Here is a 13,042-nt window from a genome sequence, read left to right as displayed (position 1 = left end):
CCCTGGTGGACATGCCACCAAAGTGCAGCTGATGCACATTTCAGCAGCAAAGCCAATACCGCATGTTTTACCAAAGATGACAAAGATTTACCAACAGGCCTGTGTGCTTTCCTGCGCTTGTATTAGCGCATATGTTGCTCAACGCAAAGGTAGCAATCCGGAAGTGGGCTTCAATTTCCAGGCACTTGAACGTACATATGCCCATTGTACTGTACTACCACTGCTTACTGATGCTCGGCATCACCGTGTAAGCTCTGCTTCGTTTCAAGCAGCCTAAAATGCTTACAGCCCCCGTGAATGACTTGAGGGTTGCCTCTTGTTTTAATTTTCACAGTATATGTCAGGGGAGAGCGCGAACGCAGTCCCCCACTACCAGAAATTATGCAGTCGAGATTCCCACATTTGGGGAATTCGCAGAGGTCAGCTCGGCCGGAGTGCAATGGCTGAGCCTCGCCCTGGGTGAACCACCTTCGTGATCATGGTGTCTCCCCTGCCAGGTAAGTATGAGTTGCACAGCTCAGAGATCGGCTGCCCTGTAGCAGACACGCCACGCTGACTGATGGTGCTGAAGGCATGTGTTTGTCTTCCTCCTGACATGTCGGGTCAGTGGAAAGCAGACTGGGAAACAGTGACCTGTTTGATTCATGTTATGGGCACAGGCATGCATTTCACGTGTCTCCCTTTTGCTGCCTCCTGCTCTTAAAATGAGAGTCATGGACACTGCAGAAAGGTTCACGCCCACTGAATGTCACTATGAAATTGGAGCATTAACAAGTGTACACATATTGTGAGTCCACATCATCGGCTGGGACAGGCCTGCTCATTGTCCCCGTATCCAAATCCAACACGGAGCGTCACGTTGGCAAACTATTACATTTGCCCTGGCATAGCCCAGGGGCAGAAAGAAGGTTGGGCAATACTCAGGCTAACAGCATCAGCCACACAGGAAGGCAGAGTTCCGCAAGCTGAGAGAGCAGGCAGAGGAACGAACGTGCTTTACATTTCACACAGAGAGGAGGGGTGCACCGTTCCCGGAAGTACTGCAATACCAGGTCGATGCGTGGAGTGGACGGAGCAAGCCCCTATTCCATCTCCCAGTTCCAAAAATCAATTTAATATATGGTCCCCGGGTAGGGGACGTATCAGATATTAAACTGATAAGAACAGATACTACACTTGATCTTAGCCAAAAGGCCGAGAAGCGATGCCGTCAAAGGGTCGGAGGTGAAGGGCGGATTGGCTGCACACTCACTCTCGATGCCGGTTCTCAAAACCCAAGTAGCAGTTTCGGGAAGCGCGAGTAAGAGTACCACCAACGACAGTGGAGGAAAACCTCTCAGAATCGCTCCAAAGTATGTTCTCTTAGAGAAGCAAATGTGCAAATTGTGGCTCTCTCTGGGTGAAAAGGGACTCTGCTTGTTGCTAGAGTTCGTGACGCAGTGTCAGTGTTTTTGAAAGCAAATCAAGCACTGACAGCCCCTGGTGGACATGCCACCAAAGTGCAGCTGATGCACATTTCAGCAGCAAAGCCAATACCGCATGTTTTACCAAAGATGACAAAGATTTACCAACAGGCCTGTGTGCTTTCCTGCGCTTGTACTAGCGCATATGTTGCTCAACGCAAAGGTAGCAATCCGGAAGTGGGCTTCAATTTCCAGGCACTTGAACGTACATATGCCCATTGTACTGTACTACCACTGCTTACTGATGCTCGGCATCACCGTGTAAGCTCTGCTTCGTTTCAAGCAGCCTAAAATGCTTACAGCCCCCGTGAATGACTTGAGGGTTGCCTCTTGTTTTAATTTTCACAGTATATGTCAGGGGAGAGCGCGAACGCAGTCCCCCACTACCAGAAATTATGCAGTCGAGATTCCCACATTTGGGGAATTCGCAGAGGTCAGCTCGGCCGGAGTGCAATGGCTGAGCCTCGCCCTGGGTGAACCACCTTCGTGATCATGGTGTCTCCCCTGCCAGGTAAGTATGAGTTGCACAGCTCAGAGATCGGCTGCCCTGTAGCAGACACGCCACGCTGACTGATGGTGCTGAAGGCATGTGTTTGTCTTCCTCCTGACATGTCGGGTCAGTGGAAAGCAGACTGGGAAACAGTGACCTGTTTGATTCATGTTATGGGCACAGGCATGCATTTCACGTGTCTCCCTTTTGCTGCCTCCTGCTCTTAAAATGAGAGTCATGGACACTGCAGAAAGGTTCACGCCCACTGAATGTCACTATGAAATTGGAGCATTAACAAGTGTACACATATTGTGAGTCCACATCATCGGCTGGGACAGGCCTGCTCATTGTCCCCGTATCCAAATCCAACACGGAGCGTCACGTTGGCAAACTATTACATTTGCCCTGGCATAGCCCAGGGGCAGAAAGAAGGTTGGGCAATACTCAGGCTAACAGCATCAGCCACACAGGAAGGCAGAGTTCCGCAAGCTGAGAGAGCAGGCAGAGGAACGAACGTGCTTTACATTTCACATAGAGAGGAGGGGTGCACCGTTCCCGGAAGTACTGCAATACCAGGTCGATGCGTGGAGTGGACGGAGCAAGCCCCTATTCCATCTCCCAGTTCCAAAAATCAATTTAATATATGGTCCCCGGGTAGGGGACGTATCAGATATTAAACTGATAAGAACAGATACTACACTTGATCTTAGCCAAAAGGCCGAGAAGCGATGCCGTCAAAGGGTCGGAGGTGAAGGGCGGATTGGCTGCACACTCACTCTCGATGCCGGTTCTCAAAACCCAAGTAGCAGTTTCGGGAAGCGCGAGTAAGAGTACCACCAACGACAGTGGAGGAAAACCTCTCAGAATCGCTCCAAAGCATGTTCTCTTAGAGAAGCAAATGTGCAAATTGTGGCTCTCTCTGGGTGAAAAGGGACTCTGCTTGTTGCTAGAGTTCGTGACGCAGTGTCAGTGTTTTTGAAAGCAAATCAAGCACTGACAGCCCCTGGTGGACATGCCACCAAAGTGCAGCTGATGCACATTTCAGCAGCAAAGCCAATACCGCATGTTTTACCAAAGATGACAAAGATTTACCAACAGGCCTGTGTGCTTTCCTGCGCTTGTATTAGCGCATATGTTGCTCAACGCAAAGGTAGCAATCCGGAAGTGGGCTTCAATTTCCAGGCACTTGAACGTACATATGCCCATTGTACTGTACTACCACTGCTTACTGATGCTCGGCATCACCGTGTAAGCTCTGCTTCGTTTCAAGCAGCCTAAAATGCTTACAGCCCCCGTGAATGACTTGAGGGTTGCCTCTTATTTTAATTTTCACAGTATATGTCAGGGGAGAGCGCGAACGCAGTCCCCCACTACCAGAAATTATGCAGTCGAGATTCCCACATTTGGGGAATTCGCAGAGGTCAGCTCGGCCGGAGTGCTATGGCTGAGCCTCGCCCTGGGTGAACCACCTTCGTGATCATGGTGTCTCCCCTGCCAGGTAAGTATGAGTTGCACAGCTCAGAGATCGGCTGCCCTGTAGCAGACACGCCACGCTGACTGATGGTGCTGAAGGCATGTATTTGTCTTCCTCCTGACATGTCGGGTCAGTGGAAAGCAGACTGGGAAACAGTGACCTGTTTGATTCATGTTATGGGCACAGGCATGCATTTCACGTGTCTCCCTTTTGCTGCCTCCTGCTCTTAAAATGAGAGTCATGGACACTGCAGAAAGGTTCACGCCCACTGAATGTCACTATGAAATTGGAGCATTAACAAGTGTACACATATTGTGAGTCCACATCATCGGCTGGGACAGGCCTGCTCATTGTCCCCGTATCCAAATCCAACACGGAGCGTCACGTTGGCAAACTATTACATTTGCCCTGGCATAGCCCAGGGGCAGAAAGAAGGTTGGGCAATACTCAGGCTAACAGCATCAGCCACACAGGAAGGCAGAGTTCCGCAAGCTGAGAGAGCAGGCAGAGGAACGAACGTGCTTTACATTTCACACAGAGAGGAGGGGTGCACCGTTCCCGGAAGTACTGCAATACCAGGTCGATGCGTGGAGTGGACGGAGCAAGCCCCTATTCCATCTCCCAGGTCCAAAAATCAATTTAATATATGGTCCCCGGGTAGGGGACGTATCAGTTATTAAACTGATAAGAACAGATACTACACTTGATCTTAGCCAAAAGGCCGAGAAGCGATGCCGTCAAAGGGTCGGAGGTGAAGGGCGGATTGGCTGCACACTCACTCTCAATGCCGGTTCTCAAAACCCAAGTAGCAGTTTCGGGAAGCGCGAGTAAGAGTACCACCAACGACAGTGGAGGAAAACCTCTCAGAATCGCTCCAAAGTATGTTCTCTTAGAGAAGCAAATGTGCAAATTGTGGCTCTCTCTGGGTGAAAAGGGACTCTGCTTGTTGCTAGAGTTCGTGACGCAGTGTCAGTGTTTTTGAAAGCAAATCAAGCACTGACAGCCCCTGGTGGACATGCCACCAAAGTGCAGCTGATGCACATTTCAGCAGCAAAGCCAATACCGCATGTTTTACCAAAGATGACAAAGATTTACCAACAGGCCTGTGTGCTTTCCTGCGCTTGTATTAGCGCATATGTTGCTCAACGCAAAGGTAGCAATCCGGAAGTGGGCTTCAATTTCCAGGCACTTGAACGTACATATGCCCATTGTACTGTACTACCACTGCTTACTGATGCTCGGCATCACCGTGTAAGCTCTGCTTCGTTTCAAGCAGCCTAAAATGCTTACAGCCCCCGTGAATGACTTGAGGGTTGCCTCTTGTTTTAATTTTCACAGTATATGTCAGGGGAGAGCGCGAACGCAGTCCCCCACTACCAGAAATTATGCAGTCGAGATTCCCACATTTGGGGAATTCGCAGAGGTCAGCTCGGCCGGAGTGCAATGGCTGAGCCTCGCCCTGGGTGAACCACCTTCGTGATCATGGTGTCTCCCCTGCCAGGTAAGTATGAGTTGCACAGCTCAGAGATCGGCTGCCCTGTAGCAGACACGCCACGCTGACTGATGGTGCTGAAGGCATGTGTTTGTCTTCCTCCTGACATGTCGGGTCAGTGGAAAGCAGACTGGGAAACAGTGACCTGTTTGATTCATGTTATGGGCACAGGCATGCATTTCACGTGTCTCCCTTTTGCTGCCTCCTGCTCTTAAAATGAGAGTCATGGACACTGCAGAAAGGTTCACGCCCACTGAATGTCACTATGAAATTGGAGCATTAACAAGTGTACACATATTGTGAGTCCACATCATCGGCTGGGACAGGCCTGCTCATTGTCCCCGTATCCAAATCCAACACGGAGCGTCACGTTGGCAAACTATTACATTTGCCCTGGCATAGCCCAGGGGCAGAAAGAAGGTTGGGCAATACTCAGGCTAACAGCATCAGCCACACAGGAAGGCAGAGTTCCGCAAGCTGAGAGAGCAGGCAGAGGAACGAACGTGCTTTACATTTCACACAGAGAGGAGGGGTGCACCGTTCCCGGAAGTACTGCAATACCAGGTCGATGCGTGGAGTGGACGGAGCAAGCCCCTATTCCATCTCCCAGGTCCAAAAATCAATTTAATATATGGTCCCCGGGTAGGGGACGTATCAGATATTAAACTGATAAGAACAGATACTACACTTGATCTTAGCCAAAAGGCCGAGAAGCGATGCCGTCAAAGGGTCGGAGGTGAAGGGCGGATTGGCTGCACACTCACTCTCAATGCCGGTTCTCAAAACCCAAGTAGCAGTTTCGGGAAGCGCGAGTAAGAGTACCACCAACGACAGTGGAGGAAAACCTCTCAGAATCGCTCCAAAGTATGTTCTCTTAGAGAAGCAAATGTGCAAATTGTGGCTCTCTCTGGGTGAAAAGGGACTCTGCTTGTTGCTAGAGTTCGTGACGCAGTGTCAGTGTTTTTGAAAGCAAATCAAGCACTGACAGCCCCTGGTGGACATGCCACCAAAGTGCAGCTGATGCACATTTCAGCAGCAAAGCCAATACCGCATGTTTTACCAAAGATGACAAAGATTTACCAACAGGCCTGTGTGCTTTCCTGCGCTTGTATTAGCGCATATGTTGCTCAACGCAAAGGTAGCAATCCGGAAGTGGGCTTCAATTTCCAGGCACTTGAACGTACATATGCCCATTGTACTGTACTACCACTGCTTACTGATGCTCGGCATCACCGTGTAAGCTCTGCTTCGTTTCAAGCAGCCTAAAATGCTTACAGCCCCCGTGAATGACTTGAGGGTTGCCTCTTGTTTTAATTTTCACAGTATATGTCAGGGGAGAGCGCGAACGCAGTCCCCCACTACCAGAAATTATGCAGTCGAGATTCCCACATTTGGGGAATTCGCAGAGGTCAGCTCGGCCGGAGTGCAATGGCTGAGCCTCGCCCTGGGTGAACCACCTTCGTGATCATGGTGTCTCCCCTGCCAGGTAAGTATGAGTTGCACAGCTCAGAGATCGGCTGCCCTGTAGCAGACACGCCACGCTGACTGATGGTGCTGAAGGCATGTGTTTGTCTTCCTCCTGACATGTCGGGTCAGTGGAAAGCAGACTGGGAAACAGTGACCTGTTTGATTCATGTTATGGGCACAGGCATGCATTTCACGTGTCTCCCTTTTGCTGCCTCCTGCTCTTAAAATGAGAGTCATGGACACTGCAGAAAGGTTCACGCCCACTGAATGTCACTATGAAATTGGAGCATTAACAAGTGTACACATATTGTGAGTCCACATCATCGGCTGGGACAGGCCTGCTCATTGTCCCCGTATCCAAATCCAACACGGAGCGTCACGTTGGCAAACTATTACATTTGCCCTGGCATAGCCCAGGGGCAGAAAGAAGGTTGGGCAATACTCAGGCTAACAGCATCAGCCACACAGGAAGGCAGAGTTCCGCAAGCTGAGAGAGCAGGCAGAGGAACGAACGTGCTTTACATTTCACACAGAGAGGAGGGGTGCACCGTTCCCGGAAGTACTGCAATACCAGGTCGATGCGTGGAGTGGACGGAGCAAGCCCCTATTCCATCTCCCAGGTCCAAAAATCAATTTAATATATGGTCCCCGGGTAGGGGACGTATCAGATATTAAACTGATAAGAACAGATACTACACTTGATCTTAGCCAAAAGGCCGAGAAGCGATGCCGTCAAAGGGTCGGAGGTGAAGGGCGGATTGGCTGCACACTCACTCTCAATGCCGGTTCTCAAAACCCAAGTAGCAGTTTCGGGAAGCGCGAGTAAGAGTACCACCAACGACAGTGGAGGAAAACCTCTCAGAATCGCTCCAAAGTATGTTCTCTTAGAGAAGCAAATGTGCAAATTGTGGCTCTCTCTGGGTGAAAAGGGACTCTGCTTGTTGCTAGAGTTCGTGACGCAGTGTCAGTGTTTTTGAAAGCAAATCAAGCACTGACAGCCCCTGGTGGACATGCCACCAAAGTGCAGCTGATGCACATTTCAGCAGCAAAGCCAATACCGCATGTTTTACCAAAGATGACAAAGATTTACCAACAGGCCTGTGTGCTTTCCTGCGCTTGTATTAGCGCATATGTTGCTCAACGCAAAGGTAGCAATCCGGAAGTGGGCTTCAATTTCCAGGCACTTGAACGTACATATGCCCATTGTACTGTACTACCACTGCTTACTGATGCTCGGCATCACCGTGTAAGCTCTGCTTCGTTTCAAGCAGCCTAAAATGCTTACAGCCCCCGTGAATGACTTGAGGGTTGCCTCTTATTTTAATTTTCACAGTATATGTCAGGGGAGAGCGCGAACGCAGTCCCCCACTACCAGAAATTATGCAGTCGAGATTCCCACATTTGGGGAATTCGCAGAGGTCAGCTCGGCCGGAGTGCAATGGCTGAGCCTCGCCCTGGGTGAACCACCTTCGTGATCATGGTGTCTCCCCTGCCAGGTAAGTATGAGTTGCACAGCTCAGAGATCGGCTGCCCTGTAGCAGACACGCCACGCTGACTGATGGTGCTGAAGGCATGTATTTGTCTTCCTCCTGACATGTCGGGTCAGTGGAAAGCAGACTGGGAAACAGTGACCTGTTTGATTCATGTTATGGGCACAGGCATGCATTTCACGTGTCTCCCTTTTGCTGCCTCCTGCTCTTAAAATGAGAGTCATGGACACTGCAGAAAGGTTCACGCCCACTGAATGTCACTATGAAATTGGAGCATTAACAAGTGTACACATATTGTGAGTCCACATCATCGGCTGGGACAGGCCTGCTCATTGTCCCCGTATCCAAATCCAACACGGAGCGTCACGTTGGCAAACTATTACATTTGCCCTGGCATAGCCCAGGGGCAGAAAGAAGGTTGGGCAATACTCAGGCTAACAGCATCAGCCACACAGGAAGGCAGAGTTCCGCAAGCTGAGAGAGCAGGCAGAGGAACGAACGTGCTTTACATTTCACACAGAGAGGAGGGGTGCACCGTTCCCGGAAGTACTGCAATACCAGGTCGATGCGTGGAGTGGACGGAGCAAGCCCCTATTCCATCTCCCAGGTCCAAAAATCAATTTAATATATGGTCCCCGGGTAGGGGACGTATCAGATATTAAACTGATAAGAACAGATACTACACTTGATCTTAGCCAAAAGGCCGAGAAGCGATGCCGTCAAAGGGTCGGAGGTGAAGGGCGGATTGGCTGCACACTCACTCTCAATGCCGGTTCTCAAAACCCAAGTAGCAGTTTCGGGAAGCGCGAGTAAGAGTACCACCAACGACAGTGGAGGAAAACCTCTCAGAATCGCTCCAAAGTATGTTCTCTTAGAGAAGCAAATGTGCAAATTGTGGCTCTCTCTGGGTGAAAAGGGACTCTGCTTGTTGCTAGAGTTCGTGACGCAGTGTCAGTGTTTTTGAAAGCAAATCAAGCACTGACAGCCCCTGGTGGACATGCCACCAAAGTGCAGCTGATGCACATTTCAGCAGCAAAGCCAATACCGCATGTTTTACCAAAGATGACAAAGATTTACCAACAGGCCTGTGTGCTTTCCTGCGCTTGTATTAGCGCATATGTTGCTCAACGCAAAGGTAGCAATCCGGAAGTGGGCTTCAATTTCCAGGCACTTGAACGTACATATGCCCATTGTACTGTACTACCACTGCTTACTGATGCTCGGCATCACCGTGTAAGCTCTGCTTCGTTTCAAGCAGCCTAAAATGCTTACAGCCCCCGTGAATGACTTGAGGGTTGCCTCTTGTTTTAATTTTCACAGTATATGTCAGGGGAGAGCGCGAACGCAGTCCCCCACTACCAGAAATTATGCAGTCGAGATTCCCACATTTGGGGAATTCGCAGAGGTCAGCTCGGCCGGAGTGCAATGGCTGAGCCTCGCCCTGGGTGAACCACCTTCGTGATCATGGTGTCTCCCCTGCCAGGTAAGTATGAGTTGCACAGCTCAGAGATCGGCTGCCCTGTAGCAGACACGCCACGCTGACTGATGGTGCTGAAGGCATGTGTTTGTCTTCCTCCTGACATGTCGGGTCAGTGGAAAGCAGACTGGGAAACAGTGACCTGTTTGATTCATGTTATGGGAACAGGCATGCATTTCACGTGTCTCCCTTTTGCTGCCTCCTGCTCTTAAAATGAGAGTCATGGACACTGCAGAAAGGTTCACGCCCACTGAATGTCACTATGAAATTGGAGCATTAACAAGTGTACACATATTGTGAGTCCACATCATCGGCTGGGACAGGCCTGCTCATTGTCCCCGTATCCAAATCCAACACGGAGCGTCACGTTGGCAAACTATTACATTTGCCCTGGCATAGCCCAGGGGCAGAAAGAAGGTTGGGCAATACTCAGGCTAACAGCATCAGCCACACAGGAAGGCAGAGTTCCGCAAGCTGAGAGAGCAGGCAGAGGAACGAACGTGCTTTACATTTCACATAGAGAGGAGGGGTGCACCGTTCCCGGAAGTACTGCAATACCAGGTCGATGCGTGGAGTGGACGGAGCAAGCCCCTATTCCATCTCCCAGTTCCAAAAATCAATTTAATATATGGTCCCCGGGTAGGGGACGTATCAGATATTAAACTGATAAGAACAGATACTACACTTGATCTTAGCCAAAAGGCCGAGAAGCGATGCCGTCAAAGGGTCGGAGGTGAAGGGCGGATTGGCTGCACACTCACTCTCGATGCCGGTTCTCAAAACCCAAGTAGCAGTTTCGGGAAGCGCGAGTAAGAGTACCACCAACGACAGTGGAGGAAAACCTCTCAGAATCGCTCCAAAGTATGTTCTCTTAGAGAAGCAAATGTGCAAATTGTGGCTCTCTCTGGGTGAAAAGGGACTCTGCTTGTTGCTAGAGTTCGTGACGCAGTGTCAGTGTTTTTGAAAGCAAATCAAGCACTGACAGCCCCTGGTGGACATGCCACCAAAGTGCAGCTGATGCACATTTCAGCAGCAAAGCCAATACCGCATGTTTTACCAAAGATGACAAAGATTTACCAACAGGCCTGTGTGCTTTCCTGCGCTTGTACTAGCGCATATGTTGCTCAACGCAAAGGTAGCAATCCGGAAGTGGGCTTCAATTTCCAGGCACTTGAACGTACATATGCCCATTGTACTGTACTACCACTGCTTACTGATGCTCGGCATCACCGTGTAAGCTCTGCTTCGTTTCAAGCAGCCTAAAATGCTTACAGCCCCCGTGAATGACTTGAGGGTTGCCTCTTGTTTTAATTTTCACAGTATATGTCAGGGGAGAGCGCGAACGCAGTCCCCCACTACCAGAAATTATGCAGTCGAGATTCCCACATTTGGGGAATTCGCAGAGGTCAGCTCGGCCGGAGTGCAATGGCTGAGCCTCGCCCTGGGTGAACCACCTTCGTGATCATGGTGTCTCCCCTGCCAGGTAAGTATGAGTTGCACAGCTCAGAGATCGGCTGCCCTGTAGCAGACACGCCACGCTGACTGATGGTGCTGAAGGCATGTGTTTGTCTTCCTCCTGACATGTCGGGTCAGTGGAAAGCAGACTGGGAAACAGTGACCTGTTTGATTCATGTTATGGGCACAGGCATGCATTTCACGTGTCTCCCTTTTGCTGCCTCCTGCTCTTAAAATGAGAGTCATGGACACTGCAGAAAGGTTCACGCCCACTGAATGTCACTATGAAATTGGAGCATTAACAAGTGTACACATATTGTGAGTCCACATCATCGGCTGGGACAGGCCTGCTCATTGTCCCCGTATCCAAATCCAACACGGAGCGTCACGTTGGCAAACTATTACATTTGCCCTGGCATAGCCCAGGGGCAGAAAGAAGGTTGGGCAATACTCAGGCTAACAGCATCAGCCACACAGGAAGGCAGAGTTCCGCAAGCTGAGAGAGCAGGCAGAGGAACGAACGTGCTTTACATTTCACATAGAGAGGAGGGGTGCACCGTTCCCGGAAGTACTGCAATACCAGGTCGATGCGTGGAGTGGACGGAGCAAGCCCCTATTCCATCTCCCAGTTCCAAAAATCAATTTAATATATGGTCCCCGGGTAGGGGACGTATCAGATATTAAACTGATAAGAACAGATACTACACTTGATCTTAGCCAAAAGGCCGAGAAGCGATGCCGTCAAAGGGTCGGAGGTGAAGGGCGGATTGGCTGCACACTCACTCTCGATGCCGGTTCTCAAAACCCAAGTAGCAGTTTCGGGAAGCGCGAGTAAGAGTACCACCAACGACAGTGGAGGAAAACCTCTCAGAATCGCTCCAAAGCATGTTCTCTTAGAGAAGCAAATGTGCAAATTGTGGCTCTCTCTGGGTGAAAAGGGACTCTGCTTGTTGCTAGAGTTCGTGACGCAGTGTCAGTGTTTTTGAAAGCAAATCAAGCACTGACAGCCCCTGGTGGACATGCCACCAAAGTGCAGCTGATGCACATTTCAGCAGCAAAGCCAATACCGCATGTTTTACCAAAGATGACAAAGATTTACCAACAGGCCTGTGTGCTTTCCTGCGCTTGTATTAGCGCATATGTTGCTCAACGCAAAGGTAGCAATCCGGAAGTGGGCTTCAATTTCCAGGCACTTGAACGTACATATGCCCATTGTACTGTACTACCACTGCTTACTGATGCTCGGCATCACCGTGTAAGCTCTGCTTCGTTTCAAGCAGCCTAAAATGCTTACAGCCCCCGTGAATGACTTGAGGGTTGCCTCTTATTTTAATTTTCACAGTATATGTCAGGGGAGAGCGCGAACGCAGTCCCCCACTACCAGAAATTATGCAGTCGAGATTCCCACATTTGGGGAATTCGCAGAGGTCAGCTCGGCCGGAGTGCTATGGCTGAGCCTCGCCCTGGGTGAACCACCTTCGTGATCATGGTGTCTCCCCTGCCAGGTAAGTATGAGTTGCACAGCTCAGAGATCGGCTGCCCTGTAGCAGACACGCCACGCTGACTGATGGTGCTGAAGGCATGTATTTGTCTTCCTCCTGACATGTCGGGTCAGTGGAAAGCAGACTGGGAAACAGTGACCTGTTTGATTCATGTTATGGGCACAGGCATGCATTTCACGTGTCTCCCTTTTGCTGCCTCCTGCTCTTAAAATGAGAGTCATGGACACTGCAGAAAGGTTCACGCCCACTGAATGTCACTATGAAATTGGAGCATTAACAAGTGTACACATATTGTGAGTCCACATCATCGGCTGGGACAGGCCTGCTCATTGTCCCCGTATCCAAATCCAACACGGAGCGTCACGTTGGCAAACTATTACATTTGCCCTGGCATAGCCCAGGGGCAGAAAGAAGGTTGGGCAATACTCAGGCTAACAGCATCAGCCACACAGGAAGGCAGAGTTCCGCAAGCTGAGAGAGCAGGCAGAGGAACGAACGTGCTTTACATTTCACACAGAGAGGAGGGGTGCACCGTTCCCGGAAGTACTGCAATACCAGGTCGATGCGTGGAGTGGACGGAGCAAGCCCCTATTCCATCTCCCAGGTCCAAAAATCAATTTAATATATGGTCCCCGGGTAGGGGACGTATCAGTTATTAAACTGATAAGAACAGATACTACACTTGATCTTAGCCAAAAGGCCGAGAAGCGATGCCGTCAAAGGGTCGGAGGT

General features: G+C 50.2%; 18 non-coding genes across 18 annotated transcripts; all 18 read right to left on the bottom strand.

Annotated features, from left to right (window-relative positions):
* Nucleotides 1-341: 341 nt before the first annotated feature.
* LOC131959552 (U1 spliceosomal RNA) lies at nucleotides 342-505 on the bottom strand. The gene has a single exon (XR_009389483.1). It is a non-coding gene; the product is annotated as a U1 spliceosomal RNA (small nuclear RNA).
* A 510-nt stretch (nucleotides 506-1,015) lies between these two features.
* LOC131960390 (U2 spliceosomal RNA) lies at nucleotides 1,016-1,206 on the bottom strand. The gene has a single exon (XR_009389658.1). It is a non-coding gene; the product is annotated as a U2 spliceosomal RNA (small nuclear RNA).
* A 612-nt stretch (nucleotides 1,207-1,818) lies between these two features.
* Nucleotides 1,819-1,982, bottom strand: LOC131959538 (U1 spliceosomal RNA). Its single transcript, XR_009389481.1, has one exon. It is a non-coding gene; the product is annotated as a U1 spliceosomal RNA (small nuclear RNA).
* A 510-nt stretch (nucleotides 1,983-2,492) lies between these two features.
* Nucleotides 2,493-2,683, bottom strand: LOC131960383 (U2 spliceosomal RNA). Its single transcript, XR_009389657.1, has one exon. It is a non-coding gene; the product is annotated as a U2 spliceosomal RNA (small nuclear RNA).
* A 612-nt stretch (nucleotides 2,684-3,295) lies between these two features.
* On the bottom strand, nucleotides 3,296-3,459 carry LOC131959804 (U1 spliceosomal RNA). Its single transcript, XR_009389535.1, has one exon. It is a non-coding gene; the product is annotated as a U1 spliceosomal RNA (small nuclear RNA).
* A 510-nt stretch (nucleotides 3,460-3,969) lies between these two features.
* Nucleotides 3,970-4,160, bottom strand: LOC131960730 (U2 spliceosomal RNA). The gene has a single exon (XR_009389738.1). It is a non-coding gene; the product is annotated as a U2 spliceosomal RNA (small nuclear RNA).
* A 612-nt stretch (nucleotides 4,161-4,772) lies between these two features.
* On the bottom strand, nucleotides 4,773-4,936 carry LOC131959532 (U1 spliceosomal RNA). The gene has a single exon (XR_009389480.1). It is a non-coding gene; the product is annotated as a U1 spliceosomal RNA (small nuclear RNA).
* A 510-nt stretch (nucleotides 4,937-5,446) lies between these two features.
* LOC131960524 (U2 spliceosomal RNA) lies at nucleotides 5,447-5,637 on the bottom strand. Its single transcript, XR_009389695.1, has one exon. It is a non-coding gene; the product is annotated as a U2 spliceosomal RNA (small nuclear RNA).
* A 612-nt stretch (nucleotides 5,638-6,249) lies between these two features.
* LOC131959525 (U1 spliceosomal RNA) lies at nucleotides 6,250-6,413 on the bottom strand. The gene has a single exon (XR_009389479.1). It is a non-coding gene; the product is annotated as a U1 spliceosomal RNA (small nuclear RNA).
* Nucleotides 6,414-6,923: 510 nt separating this feature from the next.
* Nucleotides 6,924-7,114, bottom strand: LOC131960518 (U2 spliceosomal RNA). Its single transcript, XR_009389694.1, has one exon. It is a non-coding gene; the product is annotated as a U2 spliceosomal RNA (small nuclear RNA).
* Nucleotides 7,115-7,726: 612 nt separating this feature from the next.
* Nucleotides 7,727-7,890, bottom strand: LOC131959518 (U1 spliceosomal RNA). Its single transcript, XR_009389478.1, has one exon. It is a non-coding gene; the product is annotated as a U1 spliceosomal RNA (small nuclear RNA).
* Nucleotides 7,891-8,400: 510 nt separating this feature from the next.
* LOC131960513 (U2 spliceosomal RNA) lies at nucleotides 8,401-8,591 on the bottom strand. The gene has a single exon (XR_009389692.1). It is a non-coding gene; the product is annotated as a U2 spliceosomal RNA (small nuclear RNA).
* A 612-nt stretch (nucleotides 8,592-9,203) lies between these two features.
* On the bottom strand, nucleotides 9,204-9,367 carry LOC131959512 (U1 spliceosomal RNA). Its single transcript, XR_009389477.1, has one exon. It is a non-coding gene; the product is annotated as a U1 spliceosomal RNA (small nuclear RNA).
* Nucleotides 9,368-9,877: 510 nt separating this feature from the next.
* On the bottom strand, nucleotides 9,878-10,068 carry LOC131960378 (U2 spliceosomal RNA). The gene has a single exon (XR_009389655.1). It is a non-coding gene; the product is annotated as a U2 spliceosomal RNA (small nuclear RNA).
* A 612-nt stretch (nucleotides 10,069-10,680) lies between these two features.
* LOC131959505 (U1 spliceosomal RNA) lies at nucleotides 10,681-10,844 on the bottom strand. The gene has a single exon (XR_009389475.1). It is a non-coding gene; the product is annotated as a U1 spliceosomal RNA (small nuclear RNA).
* A 510-nt stretch (nucleotides 10,845-11,354) lies between these two features.
* On the bottom strand, nucleotides 11,355-11,545 carry LOC131960372 (U2 spliceosomal RNA). Its single transcript, XR_009389653.1, has one exon. It is a non-coding gene; the product is annotated as a U2 spliceosomal RNA (small nuclear RNA).
* A 612-nt stretch (nucleotides 11,546-12,157) lies between these two features.
* Nucleotides 12,158-12,321, bottom strand: LOC131959796 (U1 spliceosomal RNA). Its single transcript, XR_009389534.1, has one exon. It is a non-coding gene; the product is annotated as a U1 spliceosomal RNA (small nuclear RNA).
* Nucleotides 12,322-12,831: 510 nt separating this feature from the next.
* Nucleotides 12,832-13,022, bottom strand: LOC131960724 (U2 spliceosomal RNA). The gene has a single exon (XR_009389737.1). It is a non-coding gene; the product is annotated as a U2 spliceosomal RNA (small nuclear RNA).
* Between the last annotated feature and the right edge of the window lie 20 nt (nucleotides 13,023-13,042).

The sequence above is a fragment of the Centropristis striata genome, chromosome 2 (genome assembly GCF_030273125.1).
Source record: "Centropristis striata isolate RG_2023a ecotype Rhode Island chromosome 2, C.striata_1.0, whole genome shotgun sequence".
NCBI classification, from domain to species: Eukaryota; Metazoa; Chordata; class Actinopteri; order Perciformes; family Serranidae; genus Centropristis; species Centropristis striata.
This window is presented reverse-complemented; position numbering and strand designations above follow the sequence as displayed.